Source organism: Sorex fumeus, unplaced genomic scaffold, assembly GCF_029834395.1.
Source record: "Sorex fumeus unplaced genomic scaffold, SorFum_2.1 ptg000033l, whole genome shotgun sequence".
NCBI lineage: Eukaryota > Metazoa > Chordata > Mammalia > Eulipotyphla > Soricidae > Sorex > Sorex fumeus.
In genome coordinates this window covers 34034765-34046836 of record NW_026606090.1, presented here as the reverse complement: position 1 = coordinate 34046836, position 12072 = coordinate 34034765, and positions in this window count along the sequence as shown.

The window sequence follows — 12072 nt, the reverse complement described above, 5'->3', positions numbered from 1 at the left end:
GACAGTAGAAAGGAACTGGGTGTTAGAGTGAGAACAAAGATATGAGCATACTTAATCACTTAATCACTTAACTTCCTGTTAGTCGTCAATTTGCTCGAGCGGGCGCCAGTAACGTCTCCATTTGTCCCTCTCGCGTGCTAGTGTAGCCCAATGGCATCTGTTCGCTCCAGGAACATGAAGGGCCTCAGACCGATCGTTCATGATCTTGACGAAGAAATCTGACCATCTGGTAGGTGGGCGGCCACGTGATCTTTTGACATCCCGTGGAATCCAGTCGGTAACAGCTCTAGTCCAGGGGTCGTCTTTAAATCTCATTACGTGACCAGCCCATCTGATTTTCGACACCTTGGCAAATGAGACAGCGTCCCTGATCCTTGATCGTCGACGGATGTCAGAACTCCGGATTCTTTCTCTCATTTGAGTGAAACATGATATTCCAAGCATAGCTCTTTCTATTCTTCTTTGGGAGACCTGAATGGCGTTCTCATCTTGTTTGCGTAGGGCCCAGGTCTCTGAGGCATATGTTAATGCAGGAAGAACAGTGGAATCAAAGAGATGTGCCCGGAGCCGGAGGTTCTTCGTCCTCTTAGCTATTTCTTCGACGTTCTTGAAGGCGTTCCAAGCTGCTCTCTTCCTCCTGCGCAGCTCGGGTGCCAGGTCATTTGTCATGTTGACCTCTCGACCTAGGTACACATAGCTGTTGCATTCAGAGATGGTCGTTCCATTGAGAGCGAATGGGGCGTCAGGAACGAGGCTGTTTCTCATAAACATTGTCTTCGTAAGATTCAGCTGTAGTCCTACCTTTCCACACTCACGGTCAAAGTCGGACTGCATTTGTGCCGCTTGGCTGATGTTTGGTGTTATTAAAACAATGTCATCAGCAAAGCGGAGGTGGTGTAGCTGCCGACCATCTATCTTCACTCCCATTCCTTCCCATTCCAGTTGTCGCATGATGTTCTCGAGGGTGGCACTGAAGAGTTTCGGTGAAATGGTATCACCCTGCCGCACCCCTCTCTTGACATCAACGATCACTTCTTTGTAGAATGGTGAGATCCTGGTAGTGAATCCGCAGTACAGCTCATGGAGGATCCTGATGTATTGGGCTTGAATGCCCAGATTGGCTAGGGCTTCAATGACCGCTTCCGTCTCAACAGAATCAAAGGCCTTCTTTAAATCAATGAACGTTAAGCAGAGCGGCATCTTGAACTCCCGAGAAACCTCAATGAGCTTGGTTATCGTGTGGATATGGTCGATGGTGCTGAAGCCTTTGCGGAACCCTGCTTGCTCGCATGGTTGTCCTTCATCTAGTGTTCTGCCAATCCTATTTAGGATGACTCGAGTGAACAACTTGTAGATGACAGACAATAGGCAGATCGGGCGATAGTTGCCAATGTCATGGATGTCTCCCTTCTTGAACAGTAGTACGGTCCTGCTGGTTTTCCACTGGGACGGAACCTTGCATTCAGATAGGTAGCGAGTGAAGAGCCGAGCCAGTGTATTGATGAGTACTGACGGCAGGTTCTTCAGGTGTTCAGGTCTGACCTTGTCTGGGCCGGGTGCTGTTTGTTTCTTTACCAACGAAATGGCGTGTTGGATTTCGGAAGGGAGAACGTTGGGAACGACATAGCCATCCTGTGGAATTTGGTATGTCGGCAAGTGGACATGGCTATCGAACAGATTTGAGTAGAAGTCATGGATAATCTTCTCCATTGCCGTTCTGGAGGATGTGATGGATCCATCAGGACGTCGGAGGGCAGTCATCTTGGTCTTATAGTTGGCGAAGGACAGGCGGGCGTTACGAATACTTTTCCCGGCTTCTGCCGCATCTACCAGTACTTCTGCTCTTCTCTCTTTGAGGTTTTCCTTGATCGCATCTCTGCACTGCTTTGCGAGCTCGGACGTTAGTTTGCAGTTGCCTGAGGCATGCGCCAAACCACGCTGGCGAATTAGCTCAAGAGTTTTCGAAGATAGGCGATTTTTTGTGGCTATCTCTCTCTTGGCGTTCCTCGCACATTCATGGAGGTGCTGAACCAGTCGATCGTATTCCTCGTCAATGTTGTCAACAATGGCATCTTCCCATGTTGCCGCAATAGTACCAAAGAGTTCCCAGTTGGTGGTCATTCTGGGAGTTCTCTTTTTGAACTTTGCAGCCCTTTCTCCCCGCTCTGTGAAGTAGAATTTTGCACGAAGGAGACGGTGGTCCGATCCCGTTCGAAATTTTGGGACAACAGCGACATCAGTCAGGCAAAACCGTCGATTGAATATGATGTGGTCTATTTCGTTGTGGAATCGTCCACCGGGAGACTCTCATGTCCATCGTTTAGATTCTGCCTTCTGGAACTGTGAGTTACCATGAATGGTCTTGGTCGACATGATGAACTCAGACAGTCTCTCACCCTGTTTGTTCCATTCTAGGCCATGGGTCCCGATGTGAAGTTCTTCAGCTGATCTTCTCGGTCCTATCTTGGCATTAAAATCACCCACAATGATCTTGTAGAAGGTGTGGTCTTCTTTATAGAACTTCTCTAGCTCCATGTAGAACTTCTCGATTTCTCTTTCATCATAATGAGATGTTGGTGCGTAGACAACGAAGATAGAAACTGCAGGCAGTGAGCCACATCTATTCAAATGTAAATGTCCGATTCGGGTTGTTAGGCATTCGAAGGAATCAATGCTCTTGGCCAAGTTTGTATTGACAAGGACACCGACGCCTCCAACACCTCTTTTATCGCATGTTCCGAGGCACAATTCTTCTCCAGTGTCGAAAACGGCATGGTGAGATTTGTGCCTTCTTGTCTCGGTCAGACCAATGATGTCGTACTTGATCATTCGCGCTTGTACCATCAGGTCCTCGATGGATGCATCTGATGCTAGTGTACGTGCATTGAAAGTACAGACGATCATTTTTGTCTTCCTTCGTTGTGGCAGCCTAGGTCGGCCTTGAGATTTTGTCGGCCTCTCCTTTCTCATCCTTCTCAGTGCTGCCATGTCGGTGAAGCCGTCAGGGTCAGGTGAATGAGACCAGTTGTAGTTACTGATTTTGGCATATCGAATACACAGCGGATAGCTTGCCAGGCTCTTCCGTGCGGGCGGAATACTCTCGGTAGCTTGCCAGTCTTTCCGAGAGGGATAGAGGCTTTTGGGGCGACCTCTAATCACCCTTGTAGGTGTTACCATATTTGAACCCTATCAAATATGGTACGACAATTCCGGAAGATGGTTATTTAGTGTTTTATGAAGCGGCCGCGCGGGTCCGGAAAGCGTCCTGGAGTGTGGCGACGGCTGGGTAGTGGAAGTAGTGTCCACTACTTGTCACTACATGAAATGTAGTGAGCATACATTTCATCCAAAAATAATGAAAATGGCAAATAGGGTTATGAAAAAGTGTTTGACCTATTAGAAATCGGGAAAATTAAAATTAAATCACAATGAGGTATAGTCTCTAGGAACGCTAAAATGAAACAGATTGATAGCACACCCCTCCATGGTCCAGCAGGACCCAGCATCCGAATGCATCTGTCCACGAGGGCAGAGTCTTTCCCACGTCAGCTGCTCTGGCGTGCTCTGCTGCACCTCCCCACCTCCCTGCGCGAGTTTGCAGACCCCAGGCTTGGAACGCTTCTCTCTGTGGGGAATCCGGAGTCAGGATTGGGGTGCACAGTAACTCCTGCCTCACACTCCCAGGGACACCCTTACACTCCACAGGCTAGCACAGCCTGCCAAGGTGACTCATTCCACCTATCCCACGGCGGGCAGGGGGGGCGGGGGGATGCTGGAAGAAACCTCAGAACACAAGCGCTTGACCCCTGGGCCTGTGTGTGAGGCAGACATCTCCGAGAGGGTCCTTGGGTCGTGAGCACTGCCAGAGATCCACCAAATAGTCGCAGAAACCCTATGTGGTCAGACATGGAAAAACTAGGTTTAGACAAGATAAAGTCTCGGTCTTGAGCTGGAGAGATAGCAGCGGGTAAGGCACCTGGCAGCCGGTATGGTCCCTTGAGTGCCACCAGGAGGGACTCCTGAGTGCAGAGCCAGGAGAAAGACTGAGCACCCCAGGTGTGCCCTGACCCCAGAAGGTTAACAGCTGTCTTCCACTCTGCTTGAAGTGAGCACTTAGCACAGTCGGCAAATAGGACCAACTGCTTCAGGAAGAAGGAAAAGGAGGAATTTATGCGTATTCCTCTGTTTCAGCTTGTGCTTTACCTTCAGGACCTTCCACAAGAGAAAACACAGGAAATGAACGAGCCTCCCAGAGGCCTGACGGCCCACCCTTTCAGAGCACCATCCAACTTCCTTTGCGTCCCACCTCCCGCCTTGTAAGAAACACACCAGGCAGAAGCTTCGGGAGCCACTTTTTTCCTTCTAAGTGTACTCTGAATCAAGAAGGAAGTCGAATTGAGCACTGATTCTACCATCCTTGCACAGTGGCTAAGAATGGCAAGCCTGTTTCCTCTTTGGAAGGGAAGCTGGACCCTGTTTGGCACTTGCCACCCCGTGCCCTGGGCAGCCAGCCCCCCTTCTGGCTGCCCCTTGCCTTTCTTTCTCCTCCAGCAGTTCCACCCCAGCTTCCCTTTGAAGCAGCCACGCTGACTCCCCGTCCTTTCTGTGCAGGGGAGCAGCAGTAACTTTCGTGCAGAGCTTTGAGAGAACTGAGTGAAGCCCGGGTTTGTCACCCAGCCTAGGATGAGACAAAGCCTTAACAAGTCTTGGATTGTCCTTCTTCCCTCTTTCTCACATCCTCAACTGTGCCCCTCCTCCCCCACCCCACTGCCCATGGCCAGTGTGTTTAGCTTGGCCCACCCCCAGTCCACCGCCTTGGGAGAAGGAACCGCCATGGTTTCACAGGTTGAAGAAGTAGCATTCTTCATTTCAGAAAACTCCGGTCCATCTCCGTAGGGGAGAAAAGAGAACTCCTAGGAAAGCTTGTGAGGGGTCTCTCCCACCCAGAGACAACGCCTCACTTGCCCTGTGCGGTCATCTACACCCCTTGCTCTGCTGGGCTCCGTGGTCGCACCACCCACTGGCCTGTCAGTGTGAACGCTGAGTGCTCTCAAGCCTGCTCCTGGGACCTGTGTGAAGAAGACCCACCCCGAAGCAACCCGGCTCACACGCCACTTCTCAGGGCGCTTGTCTGGCACGGAGAAGAATTTCTTGCAACAGTTCCCTTTTCTCCACACTCAGCACAGGAAGTGGGACTGCGTTCCCCCACACAGCTCTTGGCTCAGAATTGGGCTCAAAGAGCATAAGGAAGTGAGTGACCTTGAAGCCTGAGGAGAGGGAGTCCTGGCCAGAGAAGGAAAGGCTTGGCTTTCCCACCTAGGAAGCTGTTGGCAAAGCTGCGGGAAGATTTGTCAGCCATGGGCAAGAGGTGTGGAGAGGGCCCACAGAGGTGTGCCAATGTAATGCCATGCCTGTCCCCCAGCGCAGGGTTGAGCACTGTCCTTTGCTGTCCAAACTCAGGGCCTTACACACGCTGGGCACGTGCACTTTACCAGTTGAGCTATCCCTCCAACCCCTTTTCATTTTCTCTCCTTCCATCCTTCCTTCCTTCCTTCCTTCCTTCCTTCCTTCCTTCCTTCCTTCGTTCCTTCCTTCCTCCTTCCCTAGTTGTAAGTAGTTGACATTCTTGTAAATAGTTGAAATAATTGTAAGTTCTTGAAAAACATCTTACAGAGACCATTTGCTCCAACAATTTGATTTGTTCTTTCATGGATCAGATTCCTGGCCATCTGCTATTTGTCAGGAAGGTCGGGTTGGTGAAGAGATGCCAAGTGAACCCAATATACAGCCTCCCAAACCTCCCATTCAAGTATTTTTTTTTAAATTTTTATTAGTGACATACCATGAGGTACAGTTGTAGACTTACAAATTTTGTGCTTGGGTTTCAATTATACAAAGATCAAATACCCATCCCTCTACCAGTGCCCATTTCCCACCACCACGGGTCCCAGTATCCCTCCCATTCAAGTATTGCAGCTTCCTAATCATATCCCTGGAACCACAGAGCTCATGATTCATGGAGCGTTTGGGATGAGGGGAAGGATTGTGCTTCGTGCATGTGGCTTCCCCTCAACTACAGAAGGAGGCGACCCCTTAAGTGCCTATTGTGGGACAGGTGTAGTATTATTTCTTCATTCCACAGTCTATGCTCAATAAAACCCTGGCCCTTGACAGAGAATGATGACAATCCAAGAACAGGGTTTTAATCATCAGATTGCCACACCCGGGATCCTATCATCTTGGTTATAAATTTGCTGCAGTCTTCAGCTCCAATGCGTTCTTATTTATATTTGAGTGATTATTTGTAGTTTCAGAAGTTCCTTATGATATGTCATCTTTATTCCACTCAGTAGGGCTGTAGGCTGTATATTTATACCCAATTCTGCAGCTACAAAAACAAGTATCAAAAGCTTTGAAACAGGTAACCCACAGCTTGTGAGTCAAGCTTTGGAGCCAGCATCTGTAGCTCCTTTGTCACCTGAATTTTTCCTTCCCTGAATTTTTCAGGGAGGGAAAGAGGTCATGAATGGGCTAGGTCTCATCACTGGCTTATTCTTATTGCTAGATTCCATAGAATTTATATTTTCTCTTCTAAAAGTTTAAAAGCAAAACATAGGAAGGTAAACAAAAAGAGACCTTGGGGTCACGTGACTTCCTTCTCCGCTCTTCAGTCAGTAGGTGCTAGAAACAGAGTGGTGTGGAAAGCCAAGAGCAGGGAAAGGAGAGAGTCAAAAGCATCTGAAGCTCTGACTCAGGTGCCTTTCTAAGAGGATGGCAGTTTGTTCCAAGTTGGTACAGGGGGAGAGCAATGGGAAAGGCCTTTCAGCTCACCCCTCTCGCAGTCTGCTCTAGGACTCGTCTGGCCGCTCTCCTTGGCTTGGAATCTTTCCTAGCATGACTGCCACCTCGACATGCCCCTAGGCAAGGCGGAAATCCAGCAACCCCACCCGCCTCCCTGTCTCTCTCCTCGAAAGTGCCTCATTCCTTGGCTTTTGCCTTCCCTGAGTCAACATCCAGAATCCAATCTCTGACTGAGTTCCTGGCACGAATGGTGAGAGGCCTCTCCATCACAGAGCTTGCTGAGGACCTAACTCCTATACCCAGCCCAGGTTGAAGACACCAGAGTCAGCTGCCTGGCCGGCCTCCTTGGCAAAAACTGAGAGGCCTTAACACATAAAACTGGGAAAGCTTCCTGCAAGGGGAAACAGCTTCATCAATGATAAAACACAAAGACCCTTTTCTCTGAGCCATGGCCTTCATGGGAGAAAGACGAGGCTGTGATGGACGTCCCCAGGGCAGCCTCTTGGCTGGCACCGAAGATGAATTTCTCAGATTTTCCATGCATACAAATAAGAGGCCTGCTCAATGAACTGCTCACTTAAACAGGCTTTTCCCTCGCCAGAGTTCCAGCTGACAGAGCCATCACTGGGAAATGTTCTCTTGTATCTATCTCTTCCAATTTACTTAAATCAATTAATCTGCAATTGTCCTCACAGCTGTGTGATGGGGATAGTTTCTAAGCATCAAGTTTTCTCTAAGAACATGAGCTCAATTGCTTATTGGATTTGCCAAATTCAGCAAGGGAGTATTTTCTCTATACTTCCCCAGAATTTATTACAGGGGCGACTAATTCAGTCTCTTGTTAAATTGGCCATCCCTAATCAGAAAAGTTCTAGAAAATGAAAGGAAGAAGGCCTGTGATCACACTCTGAATGGAGCTCAGCTGAATCCAAGGAAGCTTGTCAAAGTTCCTCCATAATTGCAGAAATATGAGTAAATGAGTGATGGAGATGGTCCAGGAGAGGCTAGTCCTCATCTTCAGACCTGCCATCGACAAGCCTTGTGCATCAAGGTAGAGCTCACGAGGCAGCTTTGTCGAACTGGTCAGGTTCTTGAATTCAATCCCATGTTCCAAGGAGAAGGTTGGGTCCTGGTTGAGTCAGCGCCAGGCCACAGCGTTCGCAGCTTCAGGAGGAGCCGACGCGTCTCTCCAGCTGCCTGCATGGTGAAGAGGGACCGTGTGCAGACGCTGGACTCCAAGGCTCAGAGCCCAGCCCCGCGACTTCCTGTCCGGCCTTGGAGAGTCATTCTCCTTTGTTATTCCGTGTCCTCCAGAGGAAGAGGAGCAGCCAGCAGTGTCCCTCATGGATCAGTCTAAGGGCTTTTGGGGTTAACATACGTGCAGCTACTAGATGGCCTGAATGCAGCACAGGGTGCTTGCAGGTGTCCTCTCTCACAGTGGTGGGGGGCCCAAGGCGTGCGTCCCTGAGTTCAGCCCCTAGCATATTCTGACTCTCCTCCAGCACTCCTGGCTGTGGCCCCGGGTCCCTGCTGAGTGCCTTGTCACAGGTTCTCTCTGCTCCGTGGCTGGGCTCAAATCCTACAAAATAACTGAAGCGGCAGCAACCACCCCAAACTGTAGTAACTGCATCCTGTAAGTGGCTCTTCCTCCAGTCGTGAAGACCCTCGGGGAAGACCCCGTGCTCCTCCTCCTCCTCCTCCTCACTCCTGGGCATCTAGGGTGGTATATTCTCCCTGATCAAAAGCTCTAGATGTCACACTTGGGTTCTGGGTCCTGGCTCACACCTTAGGTTGCCTCTGTTGGACCCATAGAAATCACAGGGTAACTCCGATTCTCTGAGGAAGAACTGTCCTTCCCCTGGGACAGACAAGGAAGCAGAGGGGGGCAGGTGAGCTGCGCACCTGCAGCCTCAGAGCCAGGTAGCAGGCAAGCTAGGTGCTGGGCTCCAACCCTCGCAAATGCTGCGTGTGTATTGGGTGTGATGGAGAACAGGGCCGGCATAGCTCTGCCCTCTTGTGACCCGCAAAGAGACCCAGAGACAAAGCTCTGCTTTCAAGCTGAAGAGGGGGCCTGTCACCAAGGGTCTGTGTGCAAGCCTGGCCCTGGCCGCAGCGAGAATGTGGCTTCCAACGCATCCCGCCCACAGGCAATGACTGAAGGCATCTCCCTGGGCTCCTCTGTCTACGCAAATAATGTAGCTCCACACCTGCCTTCCTCCAAGGGCTCCAGAATCGGGGTCCATGCCAGGCAGAGGGCACCTAGGGGGCAATCCCTGTTAGTGTGCGAAATTGGGTGAGTGACCTGGCCCCCCTCTCCATACTTCCAGAAGCCCTGCAGACGTGCCCACACCCCACTCCCACCACCATGGAAGTTCACCTACAAGCTTTGGCCCAAAGACTCTTAAATTCACTCGCAAGAGTTCAAGTAGCCACAGAAATTTCTTGGACCCCCATTCCCGGCTGGGGCATCTCAGATGGGGAGGACCAGCTCCTGCCCTAACAGAGCCCTATGGGAGGGGCCACTGCTGAGGCTCTGCCCGGTCCATCCCACAGGACTGTGCCGCACAGAGAACCTACTCTGCCGAAAATGCAGGTACAGGGGCTCTTTGGGTTGAAAACTCCACACCCTCTCTGAGTTGGGGCGGGGACATCCCCCACCTCTCCAGACTTCTGAAAGACATGGCGGCCTCTCCCATGGTCCCTGCTGCTCATTTTCCAGCCTTGTTCCAGAGACTCGTAAATAAATCTCAAAAGAGAAAAAGAAAATGTCAAGAGTGTAGTTTTGACTGGGCTTCTGGGGCAGAAGTGACAGTGACATGCAGCTGCACTTTTGCTGCTGGGAAGAGGGGATTCTGACAGCGGGAGCTTGAGAAGATCCTTCCAGGCCCCACCTGTCTTGGTCCTTATGAACCAGGTTATTATAGAGATAGTCCTGTAGACCCCAGCATGAAAAACACAATACTGAATGCTGTCAAGGAAGAATTCTGGTGACCTGAAACAATGGGAGTTCAGGAGACCGGGGAAGAGGAATTCCTCCTGGAGAAAGTCAGAGAACGGGGCACTGAGTTGACAGGAGAGTGTGCTGAAGGGCTGACCACATCCAAGAAGGTACGGAGACATAGTTCTTTGGTCACTGGACAATAGTACAGCAGGTAGCATGCTTGCTTTGCATGCAGCAAACCCTAGTTCAAACCCAGGCACCCCATATGGTCCTCTGGGCCTGCCCATGTTTGTGTTCCCTGAGTCCAGAATTTCATTCCAGTGTGGAAAAGCCCCAGAGATAGATAGTGGTAGTTGCTGCACAAATTAAATTATTGAAATAATTTAAAAATTATTTAAGGGGGCTGGAGCGATAGCACAGCGGGTAGGGCGTTTGCCTTGCACGCAGCCAACATGGCCGACACAGGTTCGATTCCCAGCATCCCATATGGTCCCCTGAGCACCACCAGGAGTGATTCCTGAGTGTATGAGCCAGGAGTAACCCCTGGGCATCGTCGGGTGTGACCCAAAAAAAAGCAAAATAAATAAAGTTAAAAAAATTATTTAAAAAATACATTTTATCCTGTATGTATATAGGCTACCACAATTAAAAAAAAAACTTCAAGGTCCCTTTTTCAATGAAAATTAGGATAAAATCCATGACCAAAAGCCAAGGCTGACTCCCCAAGGCCCCTTGCCCCACCGCGTCACTCTCTTTCCTCTTCACGGAGCAACTCCTGCCCCTCGCCAGAGCCAGTCCTGCCCGCCTCGCTCTCCCCAGAGAGTCTGTCAGAGAAGCTGTCCCCAGCCCTTTCTTCTCTGCCCGCTTCACTCACCTAACAGGCATGGAGCATCACTTACGAGTGCTAAGAGGGAGTTGTGGAGGTGAAGGCCATTACCAGGGATCTCACTGAGTGAGTGAACAAGAAGGACAAGTAGAGTGAGTGGGAGAGTGAAGGGGAGATATGCGGTCACCTGCAGCCATGGTGGACTCCAAGCAGGACTCCACACCCGCCCTGTGGCTGGCTTTGTCCAGCTAACTGCAAGATCTGCAAATGGCTCATCTCAAATACCTAAATGGAATATTCCAAGTCCTGGAGCTATAACTGTCCTCCTAGGTGAGTGGGCGTCCCCTCGCAGGCTCTCTGCTTGGAACGAAGGAGGAAGGGAAGGTGACGGCCTCGAGAGGAGCATCTGGGAGGGTGTCCTGGGAAGACCTGTGGAGGCTGGATCCCGGAAGGTCTGGGGAGTCGGGACCTGACAGACGTTGTGTGGGCACCACCAGGCTGTGCCAAGCTGAGGGCAGTGGGACGAGACTCTCTTCCTGAGGGTCAGCTAACCCATGTGCATCAGGGTTGCTTACCCGAAGGACAGTCAGTCTTCATCAACTCTGGCTGTGGCTGCTTTCCCCTGGCTCATGAGATCTCGTGCTTGACTCTGAACAGAGAGAACAAGAGCGGGGACGTCTTGACCCACTCTGTGGTGTCCTTGCTTGGTGCTGAGTGATGGAACCTAAAGAACAGTTGATAAAGAACAAGGACCAATGTTACAGATCTCATTATGCCAGTCCGCTCGAGCTGGTTTCCAGAGGAAAAAGCTGGACTTCACTTGCCTCATGAGCTGGGGGAGAAGGGCAGCTGGGATAGGGAAGGGATCACTAAGTCAATGATGGTTGGAGGGATCGTTCAGGAAGAGAGACGTGTGCTAAAAGTAGACAAAGGACCAAACATGATGGCCTCTCAGTATCTGTATTGCAAACCACGATGCCTGAAAAGAGAGAGAGAGAGAGAGAGAGAGAGAGAGAGAGAGAGAGAGAAATTGTCTGCCATAGAAACAGAGGAGGGTGGAATGGGGGGGGGCGGAGGGATATTGGTGGTGGGGAATGTGCACTGGTAGAGGGACGGGTGTTCGATCATTGTACTGTTCAATGATCAATCATGAAAGCTTTGTAACTGTATCTCACGCTGATTCAAGTAAAACAAGAAAAAAAAAAACAGATGTCAGAGGTGTCCACAAACTAAACTGAGGTTTTTATCTTTTTCCTGGTGTGCGTCTAAGCAGTACTCAGGAAACCTGGGCCCCGAATGGTAGCTACCTAACCTCAGGTAGGCAGACATGCACTCCAGCCCTCTGAGCCCCCGGCCACTCTTGGCTGGCTCTTAGGCGAGCACTTTCCCTCCTCACTCTTGTTGGTCAACACACCAGGGATGCCCTGTGACATCATGCTCATAGTTCATCACATTCTTGAGATAATCACTCAAGCCAAGTAACTCCCTCCTGCGCTGCCTTACA